Genomic DNA, 14009 nt, shown 5'->3' with positions numbered 1-14009 from the left:
CAGCCCTCCTTTAGATTTTCTAAGGGTCACTGAGTATACCTGGGCAGTGTGGTCAGAAGACCAGGACCTCGGCCTGCAGAGCTGCCCTTCATACTCAAGAGCAGCGCTGACAGCAAAGGAGCAATCTTTATACCTACTGATCACCTTACCCAATTACTCATTACAGCTCAAATTACTCATTACTGTTCAAGATAACCAGTACACATTAAAAGGAACAGGCTTACCAACTTGACTTTCACCTCTGCAATCCCAAGCGTGGATGGGAATTAGCACTGAAATGTCTGTGCCCAAACAAAAAACTTATGCTGTGCACCGCAGGAGTGTAATTATCAAAAAGGGGCAGATGTGAGATTTGTATGCGTTTCAGCAAACTGCGAATACTGAAAACTGCTGTGAGATTAACATGAAGATTACTTAACCCTGCTCACAGTATTATCCCTCTCTCTCTACTATCAGCAGTTCATTACACAAAACTCAGTATTTTAGATGGGAACATATAAACCCTGCTTTTAGAGCTGTAAACGCTCGAAAATTTCACATCAATGACCTGAGCCAACTGGAACGAAAGAGAAAAACAGAGAACTTTTTTTGGTCAAAAAAACAAGTATATTTTATCAGCAACTAAACTTTTAGAGGTTGCAAATCTGATCAAGTCTCCACATAGGGAGAGTGGTTCTTGACCAGTTATCAGTTACACACCACAGCTGCCCGTGGTGGGCTCCAGGCCAGGCTGCTGCAAGGCCAGCTGCTTTTCTTCCACCAAGTCGAACTCGAGACTAGTTAGCCCACCTGCTTGTACCTCCATCTAAGGAGAAAAACCAGAACCCATAAGGAGTGCACTGTCACCTCAGCAACCAATCCCACCTTCCAATGCCCAAGAGCAGCATTTACCACAGGTGGACATATAAAGTGCATTTATTGCTCAAGATAGTACATACTGTAGAGACGTGGGCAAAAGTATGGTAAGAAAAATGCCAAGTTGTGACTGAAGGCACCACAAACTCCCTCTGAAAAGCACATAAGCAGCTACTGGCTATGGTTTACTACCACTCTTAATAAAAAGGAAGCATTCAAGAAGAAACAGAAATGAAAACGATCTGAGATTGTTACCTGATGCATTTCCTTTGTTACCTGATTTACTGAAGCTCCAGTTCTGCCCTGCCTACTCAAAATCCCATTGATGTTAACTTATTTTACATGCAAACCTGTTTGCTTTAGCTGCTATTAAACACAGTTCTACAGATAAAGCATAGTATCCAGCCTTCACAGGCTTGTAAACATTTCAGTTAAACAAATAAAGAACCAAGCCCTACAATGCTAGCTGCATGACCAAAGGCCCTGTGAGCAAAGCTTTTTATCAAGCCTAAGATAGCAAGGAATGGCTAACAAAAAGCACTTACACTTAAGTATAAAGCTGAAAGAGGAAGAAAATATTCCAAGAATAATAAAAGGTTCTCTAATACACTGCTTACAGGATGATTCAGTGATAAAATACACATGCACCCAAACCAAATCTTAGCTGTATCAGCCCGATGCAAGAAGCTGATATTAATGACAAAAACATACATACACACGAGCATGAATGCAGTGCACTGATTCCAAATTGGGGAATATTAAACAGAGGAAAGAGAGGTCTTGCTTTCTATCTGTGACATCCCCCAGGAGACCACTTGTAACAATACAAATAATTTTAAGACCCCCTCAAAATATTTTCTTTAAGATTTAATGCCAGTCCATGTCAGTATTTTTTCTGCCGAGCACCAGAGTAAGAAAGTGTTACCTATGTGAGGGAAATGCACCAAGTTATACGTAACAGTAAATCTCAGCTGATCAAATCATCACAGGCACAGGAACATTTTAATTAGCAGCATAATAGACAATAGTAAGAAAGACCACATTCTTCAAGCTGAAAGTACAACTTGACTCCTGAATCCTTTAAGCTGGCAATTGTAAAATATGTTCTTAACCTATTATACTGCTTGCTGTACTGTACATATTCAGTAGGTAATAGGAAATACTACTCTATAATCCCTTAGGAGCATTACAGTAAATCAGGCCCATAAGCTGACTTCAGGCAGCAAACTGCCGTTTAAGATTAGGAAGCAGTTGCTACTAAGCAACCCACGTGCCGTAAAACAGATGAGAGCACCAGAAATGTGTGAATGCCCAGAGCCTTGGAGCAGCGAACCACTATGTTATCTAGGAAGAAACTCTGATAACAGGTATTGCGCAGCCTTCAGATTTCAATTCTTACATTTTCCCTATCGCACCTCTTGATACTAATTGCTAAGGTAGTGCATGCTATTATTGTTATTTTCTGTTGCAATGCTTTTGATAAGTAGTAAGATTTAGCTTGTAACTACAGGCTCCTATTTGAACCAAATAAGAAAGTTATTCATACAAAATCATGCACACAAACAAGGGCAGGCATTTGCATTTCCTTTGTACAGTTTGTTGAACAACTACATCCTCCCGTCCAATGACTGAAGAATTTCAACAAGTAGAAGAATGTCACATCTACAGATAAAAGAGGAAGATTCATAGGCATTACAATGCCACTGTAATCATCTGTCAGAGACTTACTTCGTCAGGTAAGCAAACAGCAAAGGAATTACAAGCAAATCAGAAGGATATGTAATTTACAAAACCCCTTTCAGTAACAACTTATTTGTGTAACAGGTTTCAGCAAACACTGAAGGATCTCACCTAAGCTTTTGTACTCAAGAGTTGCAGAAAAACTATTTTAAAAATCCTCACTCAAAAGGTCGCAAGGTAGAAAGAAAGAGATGCTTCCAAAATATCAGTTTTATAGTACATATTTTCAATAGACATGCTAGCAGATAATTTTTTTTTAACAAGTTAACATGGGAATAGAACTCTTATGCAAGGCATAATGTCCTATTAAGATTAATTTATAGCAAGTGACTGAGGTTCAACATTCCTGCTAGCACTTTGCCACTGGCTTTCTGAAAGAACAGCTTTAAATGAGTCTTCATGGTTACGGAAAACAGCCCTAAACTCCTGAAAAGATTAATTATCTAGAAAAATAAGATCTACAAAGATTGCCTTTATTAGTCTATGAATAGATTCTAAATTTATACAAGATTCCTAAAATTCTTAACAGTAATACATTCAATCTTTTCAACAGTCACTTACAAACCATAGTAAGGCCTGCATGCTTTGGGATGACAATACTGAAGAACTGACAGCATCAGTCAAGAAAAGACTTACCTGAGGGTAAAGTAAACACTGAAGTCTAATTCATGCTTTCATAATATGAAGCAAAACACAGGGCAGAGGCACATTCCCCTTCACACAATTTATCTATCTTAACACGCTGTGCACTAGAACTGAACAGGCCATAGTCAGTTAAAAATATATACTTTATTGAATGTCACTGTTGTACCAGTATCCATTTTCAAGACTCAGTCCAACTAACTGCATGAAAGCAAGTTTCAAAGATTTCACACCCTGTGAAAACTAATGTCTGCAGACCTACCAAATAAGCTAGTTAAAACAATTCAAAATACCTCAAGAATCTATTTTAGTACCCCAAATGAAAGTAAAAAGGGCAAGAAGAGCAAGTTCTCTTTTGTGCACTGGCCAATTCAAAGGGGGTATTTTAAGATCCCTACAATCTATAAGTATTTCACCCTATGTAGCAGGGTGCCTGTCACCAGTTTGGTAAAACTGTTCTTGCAAATTCTTCTGTAAGGCTTAGCCAGGCCCAGAAGTGCTGCATAAAGAAACACCCATCCTTCCTGCTGCTGGCCTAGGTCCAAAGCAGTATAGCAAGACCAGAACTGGCTACTCGCCCCAGCACCTCAGCAGCTGCTCCGTACCCCTAGAACTGGGACGAAGGTGGGAAGATGGCCCAGACACACATTAGTAGGACAGCTCAGGTCAGGCTGTGTTTATTACTTTGGGCTCTGCACCAGCGCAAAGCTGGCCACATATGCCCCCAGTGTTGCAACAGAGCCGATGCACAATCCTGGACCTCAGGACAGAAAAACAGCACAGTGCAGTAAACCTGAGGAATTAAAAGCCTGCTCCAAAACCCATGCACCTTCAATCAAATGCAACCTGACTCTGCACAAGCAACTTGATTTCTCCACACTGGCACTCTATTATGCAGGTCTTATCCTTGCTGCCCATAGTTACTCCACTCCAAGCACCTTAGAAAGATATATGCAGACTACAGATAGCAAAAAAGCCATCTACCCGAAAGCAACACACGTTATTCCTTGTGGAGGGATTTGTCCAGTTCATCCAAAACAACGTGAGAACGTTTTCTGACAAATTATACATCTTCCTCACAGCTAACGTGAACTCACGGAGGACATAGTATTTTGCCATCAACATGCCAGTCCCTTGACAGAGTCCCCTCAGCTTCTGGAGACCTTTCCTCCAAGTACCAAGATCTGAAAGCAACGTTTCTCAACCTGCTGCAGCCATTTCGCACCAGAAAGCAAGCAACCAGAAATAATGTTGTGACATCGAGCAGCGAGGGTATTAACACTGAGAAGTCAACAGGTTACTCCACATTTCCTAGAGACACCACTGCTGTTTAAGATGTTATTTACTGGCTCAAACTGCTGGCCCTGCTCCTGCTGCGTGACACTGCACTGCCCCGAAGAGCCCAGTAAGAGAATAATTGACTGCAATGTGATTTATGCTGCACAGTCAAGAGCTACAAGAGTAAGTGCAGAAAGCAGAAGAAAAAAAACCTTCTACCTGCAGAGAGCACGGGGCACGAGTGCCACTGCAGCTGATGGAGACAAAGACACCTCCAGTGAGGAGTCAAAGCTTGCCCAGGAAGCCTTCGCTTTCACATCAGCATAAAAAGACAGGTTGACGTACTGGCTGAATGAAGTACCAAGAGAAGAAGAAACCAACCCTGCCTGATTTGCCCAATTTTAAAGACTTTCACCAGTGACAGATTCTCCTTCAGTAAAATGACTCTGAGGAAGGGGCTGGAAGAAATTGCAGAGCACAGCTTTGTAGTAAGCTTGATTTGTTGGTGCAGCAAACACAGCCTATAGTTATATGATACCATCACACAAGCATGAGTGTCGCCTCATGAGTAAGCCTCAGGATCTGAAACATTAGTTTTAGACTTAAAGACATTTTGCTAGGGTTTTATTTTAACTTTACTAATTGTTGGGGGGGGTGCTTCATTTTTCACTACAGCTAGCTTCAGCTTGGTACAAGCTCTCCCTGGTCACGCCATCACATGACACCTAGAAGCACTGAATGAATTTCTTTGTTCAGTTTCTGACTTCATCCTATAGCAAATAACTACATTTTAACAAGCTACACAAACAGAATCACAAGGGAAACTATAGCAGGTTTGTTTCTGCAATGGGAAACACAACTTTGAATAAAGTTAAAATACTTGATTGAATAATGTTTTGCTCTTATTCAGCTCAGTTAAAATAACTGAATTGCTTAAGACTGTATGCGGCAACACAGACACTCCAATAACATTCAGCTTGTTCAGTCTGTTCATCATTAGGTTCTGCTTTGAAATTCACAAGGTACAGGGGTTTGTTTTCAAAGCAAATTACTGTCTTGTGCTCTCAGATATTTGTGTTCTGTAGAGTCTGCTTTGAACTACCTCCTAGTAGAATTTGGTTGTTAGAATAAGGATAAAGCTGTTACATACAGTACTTTTTCTCTCTAGTTTAATCCCCAGACTCTGATTTTAAGAGCAAGACCACATCACTAAGAGCAAGAGGGGACAGAAATCAACTCATGAACCTTCTAAAAAGGTGCAGACTACACTCCAGCATGGGGTAAGAAAAGACTTAGGGCATTTTGCAGGAGCTGTGTAAAGATTATTAAATACTACAAATTGGCAGGAAGTTTCTGTGTATCAGTAGCTGACCAAGACCGGATTATAACTTCAGAAAGGAAAGGGTCTAAAGATAGGGTTTGTGGATTCTTCAAAGACAATCTGAGACTTAAGTACACTGTTAATTTACAAATATTAAGAAAGAGACCTAGACCCAAAGGTTGCAGAGGGTCAAGATAAAAATGATTCACAGAGAATGATGTGGGTGTAAAGCCAAAACAAATCAATAAACCACCCAGATGCACATCAAGTGCTTCTACATATGCACGTGTCTGTTTCTACCCACTGAAATTGAACTTTCTGGGAAATGAGAAAAATCTTGCTGAACCACCTGAAATTTTCCACTTTAGACTTCTGGAAAAAACCATGTGTAAACAAAGCTTCCCACAGCATTTTATGCTCAATTACTTATGAGAGACTTCTCTGCCCAAGGACCAAACACCATACACATCAACACACACCTCTCAAAGTTCAGTTTCTTTGAGCTCAAGGACAGGAAATAACATTCTTCCAAGGACCAGCAAGGGTTAATCAAGGGTCTAATTCTCCAACAACTCTTTCTCCATATTTAGAGTATGCCGGCATACAAGTTTAATTTGGACTACCATGACAGTCCCCTCCAAGTTCACTCAGGCATAACAGGGTTAATGAAAGAGAACCCTATAAGAAAGCAGACAAGATTGACACCTTTTTTGCCAGCAAGGTGCGGAGCAGCAGCGAGATTCCCAGGGCCTGTAGCTCACTTCACGGACTACCAGCACAGCAGGCTTCCCGTATGAAAAACTGACCCACCTCGTACACCACAAGAGCATTTGCAGCCAGCACTACCTACGGCCTATGAGCGACACACACTATTTCAGCTGGTGTGCTGAGGGCCATCAGGGACAGACACAAGCCTGACTTGGTAACCAGGCAACAACCTGGCAGAAACAACTCTTTTTACAAAAGCCAGGAGCAATCAGAGTATGCGTTTGTTTCCAGCTTAGGCAATCCACCTTGAGAGACCTCTTTTAGCTTCACAAATTCCTTGGCTATCAGTTCGTCACTGCTGGAGGCAACAGTAATTACAGCTTAAAAAGTTCAGACTGGCACCTGAAAAACCTTCTCCTTTGGAAGAGGGGTGTGGCACAGCAAAAGGTCACCAGAGGAGATGGGGAACCTCCATCCTCCCAGGTATTCAGGACTTGGATGGAAAAGAGCCACGGCTGACATGATTTCATGTTGCCAGCAACTCTGTACTAACTGGAAATTTGTACAAGGCCTTCCAGAGACCCTTCTAGTCAAGGCTTCTGACCTACTGACTCTGCAGGCACCAGAGGTGGTTAACCCTTTCATTACCCCAAAGGTAACTCCTGCAGAGGCAGTGCTGCCTGCAGCACACGCTATCCCGAGTGCTGCCGATGCCAAACCGCATCTGCCAGCTCTCCACTGGCCGCAACCTTCTAGTCAAAAATGCTCTTGAGAAAAATACTGCTACCAAGGTACAAGTTTAACATCTCGGCACGCCCATGCTATAAAAAAAAAGGTACTTTTCAGCACCTGTTTGCATTATGAAAAATTGGCAGAAGCAGCTTCCCAAGCAAACTTACAAAGTCAACATTTAATTACTTGCATACAGCATCTACATTGTCTAGCAACTACGCCACTTAAGAGCAGCACTAAATCTTATTATCTGAAAGAGATAGAACATAAACTACTACTATAGCTCAGTAACAGCTTTTGAAGTGAGAAGGGAAAAAACCAAACGAAGTACTCATTTGAAAAAGTACTTCATTATGGAATTTTCAGCAGTATGAAACATTTATGTATTTGGCACAACATCGCTTATGTTTGCATTCTTGTTCCTAGCTTATTTCCTATGTTTCACCCTAAATAAAAATATTTAGATCAAACTGGAGGCAGAACTGGAGGGGAAATATTTAAATCAAACTGGGGGAGAATATTATTTTCCATGAAACAAACCAGATTCAAGTTAGTAACTAAATCTGCATTCTCAGTCGGTTCAAGGGCAGGTGTAGCCAAGCAGAGACACACACAACTGCATTCTGGAGCGTAGATTCCCTCTCCGGGCACTGCACGCTGCAGAAAGAGCATCCCGCTACACTGCTAGGTTTGACAGCCACAGCGGGCTCTGCCACCACGCTTTCCGCTTCACCTCAGAAGCGAGCTGCACATCTACACACCGTGTAAGTTACTCTAACGTTTAAAGCAGTATTCTGGCCAAAATTCCTGTTCCTAAGCCAGATTTCATTGAGAGAGATATGCTGCTTTGATCTCATTCATAGTATAAACTAGGAAATATCCACGTTTTCTCTGTATTTGAGAATTTCTCATTTTAAACATTGAACTGGGAGGACAACAATGATGTCCTGAAAAGAAAAAGTTAAGGCCAAGTAAGTAACAAGACAAGTACTGACCATGGGGTTTTTTAACACTAGTACTTTACTTTCATTGAAGTTTTTACAGTTCTTATTTAAATACCTTTATTTTATGAACTGGTGCTCTTAGCATTAAATTTCAAAACCTTATTCATTTGACTTAAGTCAAATAACTTTCAGCTTGGGGGGGTGGTATCAAATTCAGCATATGTAACTGCATTTTAATCAAAACCTTCACAACTGAGGCCTTGAATTTCAGAACTTGATGTTTGAAGGTTGTGCTACAGCTGTGCACTCAATCCTCACACATAATGAACATATGAAATAACTTTTTGAAGACAGGTGTTGATACATGGGTGAAAACAGTTTTTTCTAGTGGAATATAGTGTCTTAATTTAAGCAACTCAGAGGGTCCTCCACCTTTTGTGTTCACACTGCTACCTCCCCTTAAATACACCAAGACACAAGCTTAGCAACTATTTGGTTTGACTTTTAAAAAGCATAGTGTTTCTCCAGAGCATCAAGGCTCATTTCCACCTCAGGTCAGAAACTGATGCCGACCCAAGACTTCCCATTAACTCTCTCTTTAGTTCTTGAGTAGGAAGGGAAAGCAGTCATAAGTCGCGTATTTCTCATGAATCTGAACCATCCATTCAGAGGGAAAAAGAACAGCATAGAGCAAAGCAGCAAGCTACGCTTGTTCCCCTGTACAAATAAAGTTACATGTATGACAACTGTGCTACTTCAGAGAAACTATCATAGAAAATGATGTTATAACTACTTTTTCTAACCATTTTTTGCAACTCTCACCTGTCCAATTTTGCAACTCTGAACTATCTGCTGATCAAAGAGGTCAAGACTTACCAAGGATTTAATAAACACCCTTTAGGCCCAGGTGTAGTCAATTAGGTGTACTGTTTGTAACAGCTAACCAATTAAGTTATGCCATAAAACCACAGGTAGTGTTGACAACTCTTCCCGTATTTAGGAATTAAGGACACACACAAAATTCTATGGTCAACAGTAAAAATTTCAAACACTTCCAAAAGAAAGGACTTGCTACTACTCCAACACACTGGCTCCAAGTCAGGAACTGTAGCACGAAAATCTTTCATATGATTAGCAAAATCAAAAATAATTTAAAAATAGCATGGTGCGATCATGTAACAGCAAAATGGAGAACTGAAAATTCCTCTATTAGATCATAAAACAGTATTTCGAATAATATTTTAATGGACTAGCAATGAAAAAGAGTGGTGATCAAGTCCTAAGGGATTTTCTTTACACAGCTACTGCCAATTTAAAGACTTCTTCCTTACAAGGAGGATTAAGAGGACCTCACACACTGAGCATTCAAGATAAATACATCCCAAGTGGCATAAACCACTAGAAATATTTTGTCAAAGGGTTCAAGAAACCTCATGTCACAAGTCTTGGAAATTCATTGCAAGCAAAGTTGTCCTGGGGGTAAAAAAGAAAAAGCCACCACACATTTCAGGTCAGAGAATTAGATTAAATGGTTCTAGCATAGGTTACTTCGTGGAAAACAGTAAGAGCAGCCCTCCACAACACCTATTCACAGACACTTCGAGCTGTATCAAAACGTCACATTTCAGGCCAAAGATACTTTCTAAAACAAACCCAAAAAGATAAATCCATGCTGAAAATTTTTCAAAGAATAAACGTCCCAACAAAAGGAGGCAAACGATTTCAACTGCTTCTAATGTATCAGCGTTTCTCAAACGCAATCCTACTCTCTTCTTACATATCACTCTAATACTGAAACAGAAGTAAAAGCATTTCTGTTAAGAATTAGGATCTGGAGAGAAAAAGTATTTCATTTAATAAGCATCTCAAATATGATCTTACAACAAATACCTCAATAGCTTTTAATACTGTAGTGTGATTTTCCTAGTAATGCACTCACAATAGAGGTGAATTCTTCATACTATTCTGAAGGAAGCAACATGACTAGAACAGTGATGTGGAAAGAAGCGCTTTGAAGAACCCAAAGTATAAAACACAAAGGAAAGTAGGTGTGGGCAATAAAATACTCAGCCGCTGAAGTCAGAAATAATGTAGCTCATGCTCCACAAGGTCAATTAGAAAACAATCAGGTCAGAATAAGCATCATTGTTGTTAGTTATTAGTATCCTTAATTGCAAAACATTTTTGAAGTGGTGGGAGGAGTGGTGCAGCAAGACACAGCCTCTGTACAAGTCTCAACAGGCACAGAAAAGGCCATACACAAAAGCTCTGCTCAGTGGCATTGTTTTATGGGTGATGAGGCTTACCACACCACCTTCTCACCCAGCGTCTGCACACGTAGTAACACAACTACCACACAGCGAAGACTTGGATAAATTTGGTTTTTTCTGTTCCTGGAATCATCAGTAGACATCAACCAAGTCCATCTGTAGCAAATTATATACAGCAGGTTCTCTTTCTTTACAAAGAAGTTAGACCACATTACCACGATCTACAGCACCCCTGTCATTTACTAACCCCCAATTCAGTTCCTCCAAGTGAACTGACTAATACAGCTGTCATTCCAAAGGGATGATTTGGGTAACAACCTCTCAAGTGTTTCAGATATGGTAAATATGGTATTGAAATGTCATTAACCTGGTAGTTCTGACTACATTCAGTTTCTCTAAACAATAACCAACACAGCAAAGTTTATCCTAGGGTACCCATCTGGAGTTAAGGCAGAGCCTGCCTTGACCACAGGCCAAGTCGAAGCTGTAGCTGCAGCGACTGCCAACAAACTACAACAGCTAGCAGCCATTCACTAAGTTGCCACCAGTGTGTAAGATCAATCCATTACTTCGTCACCACTTCCTCTGTGAGTCAGCTGCCCTCCACTCCACCAACACAGCAAGGAGAGGACTCTTACAGAGCTCAGGTGACACCACCCTGCACAGAACAAGGATGCAGCGATTACCTCTGATGTCCTCTCCTCAAGCCCTGGTCAGTCCCACAGGTTTCTCCATCCAACTCCTGCTTCAGAACCACCCAAAGGCTTAGAGCACTCAGAATATAAAACATAAGGGGTGTTCACAAAGTACTCTAACAGGATTCTCACCTTAAGAGTCTATATACTTAATAAACACATATGACAAAAAGTAAATAATTCCCTTCTCTAGTTTCCTACAAAGACCGTCTGTTGATGGCAAACATTGTGCAAAAGTCAAAAACAAAACGCAAGCATTTCAGGCCAGGTACTCATTTCCTTGTATTTCAACCAATATTTTCACAATAGTGTGAAAGCTATCTGAAAGAACACAAGACCCTAGCACGAACTAGTTAGCAGTTTTGAAGAAACAGCCACTGCGGTATCCAGTGTTCAGCCTGGATCAATGACCAAAACAGAAGAACAAAAACAAGGAAACATGAAGTAAAGGTTAATTGCATACTATGTTGTGTTGGTGCTATAAAATTAGCTCAGTTAAAATAAATAAGTGACCTTGCGTGATAATTGCTGGAAAACCAGGCAGGCAGCTTCAGAGAGAAAACGTAACCAAGGCAATTTTTAGAATAAATGTCTAGAAAGGAGTGGTATTACATGAATTATTCCCAAAACTAAGTCACCTAGTCATAATGTGAAAGAAGAACACTGCTTTCGAGCTGTTGGCTTTGCGGGGGGGGAAGACCTTCAAGGACCTCTAATAGTGAAGTTACTCACTGCTGTTCATCCCCCGGCAACTCTGATGAGCATGCTAAACGGGCTGCGTATTTTTTAAGAATTTCATACTGTTCCATAGCCAGTACTGAGATGAGTATGTAAACGAGTCATAAAAGACAAGATGGCATTTAATACCTTTCTAAATACCTCAACTTTATTGCCATATTCCCTTAAAAGTCTACACTTAACCGGTTTCCTTCTCTACTGAGCCCACAGGAGCAGCACAGCAGCAATTATGCAATGTTCTTCCTTCAAAGGCAAGGCAGCCTTGATCAGAACTCAGGTAACACTCACGGACCGGACAGCACAGCACACTCGAGACACATCCCAGGCCACACACGCAGGTCCCTCACAACACATCTCCAAGTTTGCACCTGGAGAATAAAAATTACTGAGTGTCCACAAGCTGCCGTGGCTGCCCGTCTTACATAACTTGGGGTGGCTGCCGGTGACAGCCTCTCACAGAGAGGCCAAGGGCCGAATAACCGCGCCGGTTCGTTAAGGTAGAAGGGGGGTAAAGCGAAACGTAAGGCTTAACTAAGCCCAAGTCAGTGTCCGAAAGACGCCCCCCACCCCCGGGGCCTGCGGCGAGCACCCCCCTCCCGCCACGGCTCGCTTCATCCCCCCAACTTCTCCCAAGTGCCTCGTCCCCTGCTGAGGGACAGCACGAGTCAGTGCTCGCCTCGGCAGCGCTGCGGCCCCCTCCTCCTCCTCACGGCGCTCAACTTCCTCAAGGCGCAGCGCGGGCACCTGCCGGGCGCGGCAGCGCCGGGTCCCCGGGGCTGGCGCGGGGCCACCCGGTGCCTCCGCGCGCTGCGGCGCCTGAGGCGCAGACCGCCCGCCCCACACAGGTACCGTGCCCGGCGCCCAGAAACCCTCTCCGAGGGACGGCGGCGCTCCCCGCCGCCCCCGAACCCTTCTTCTCCCCGCAGCGGCAGCCCCGAGCTCACCTCAGGGTAAGAGCGGAGAGGGTCCCTGTTCCGCCCAGAAATGACGCCCCTCAGCACCCCCGCAAGGACACGGCGCCCCACGCACACACACCACACACACGCACTCCCAGGTCACGCCGTCCCCTTGCTCAGGGACACCGCATCGCCACGGCCTCCCCTTTCCCTGCGGCTTCTTTCCAGTCAGCTCACCGCAACCCCTACTCCGGACCCTCCGCCGCGGGGTGATGCAAGGCGCCCGGGGCTTCCTCTTGCGTTACGGGAGGGAGGGAAGGAGGAAGGAAAAGAAAGCAGGAGAGGGGGGAACTAAAAAGAGGAGCAAGGTGAAACGGGAGCCTCCCTCCGCCTCAGAGGGGGACGCCGGCACCGCCTCGCCCCCCTCCCCGGCCGCCCTCCCGCTGCCCGCGGGGGTTATTCCCGAGCTCCCTCACCGCTTTCCCTTCAGGGCCGTTTCTCCGCGTCGCTGCCTCTGGTAACGTGCCGAACACCGGAGCGAACCGCTGCTTCGGAACCCCCCCCCCTCTTCTCCTTCAGTCGAGCGGGGCTGCGCGGCTCCGTCCGGCCCGGCCTACGGCCCTGCTCCCGCCGGCTCCCCTCCGCTGCGGCGCCGGGCCCGCCTGTCCCCTCCGCCCGGGCTCTGCTGCACCTGCTGCGGGGTGGGCTGCCCCTGCGGCGCGGGCCGAGGAGAGGAGGACAAGGCACCCTCGCTCCGTCCTCCCCCTCAACTTCTCATCACTTTCCGCCGCCCCCGCTCCGCTCCGCCGCGCTGCCGCCCCGGCACCCCACCGCCCGCCGGACGCATACACCGGCGCTGCCGTCCGCCCCCGCGGAGACGCTGCCACCGGCTCTCTCGGCTAGACGAGGAAAGGCTCCCCTCAAGCGGCGCGGAGAGCTGCCGTCCGGCTCCCCGGGCGCCCTCCCGCCCCATACACTGCCCCGGCTCTCGGGACGGCGGGCAGCCCCGGCTGGAGCAGGTCCCCTGTGCCCGCCTCTGGCGGGTGGGACCGGGGCCGCCCTCCGCCAATCGTCCGGCCGCGGGAGGCGCCGCCGGGGCGGGGGGGGGGGGAAGGCGCTTCCCCGCCGGGGCCGGCTGAGGCGCCCCCGGGGTCCCTCACGCCCCCCGGGCCCCCCACGCCGCTGTCCCG

At 44.7% G+C, this 14009-nt stretch overlaps 1 protein-coding gene across 1 annotated transcript in view; it reads right to left on the bottom strand.

The window, feature by feature from the left end:
* Positions 1 to 13809, bottom strand: part of UGT8 (UDP glycosyltransferase 8) — a 48153-nt gene extending 34344 nt beyond the window's left edge. The window contains exon 1 of the mRNA XM_075090119.1: positions 13296 to 13809. The gene's annotated coding sequence lies outside the window, so the exon portion shown is untranslated. The remainder of the gene's footprint in view (positions 1 to 13295) is intronic.
* Between the last annotated feature and the right edge of the window lie 200 nt (positions 13810 to 14009).

Source organism: Phalacrocorax aristotelis, chromosome 4, assembly GCF_949628215.1.
Source record: "Phalacrocorax aristotelis chromosome 4, bGulAri2.1, whole genome shotgun sequence".
Classification (NCBI taxonomy): Eukaryota; Metazoa; Chordata; class Aves; order Suliformes; family Phalacrocoracidae; genus Phalacrocorax; species Phalacrocorax aristotelis.
This window is presented reverse-complemented; position numbering and strand designations above follow the sequence as displayed.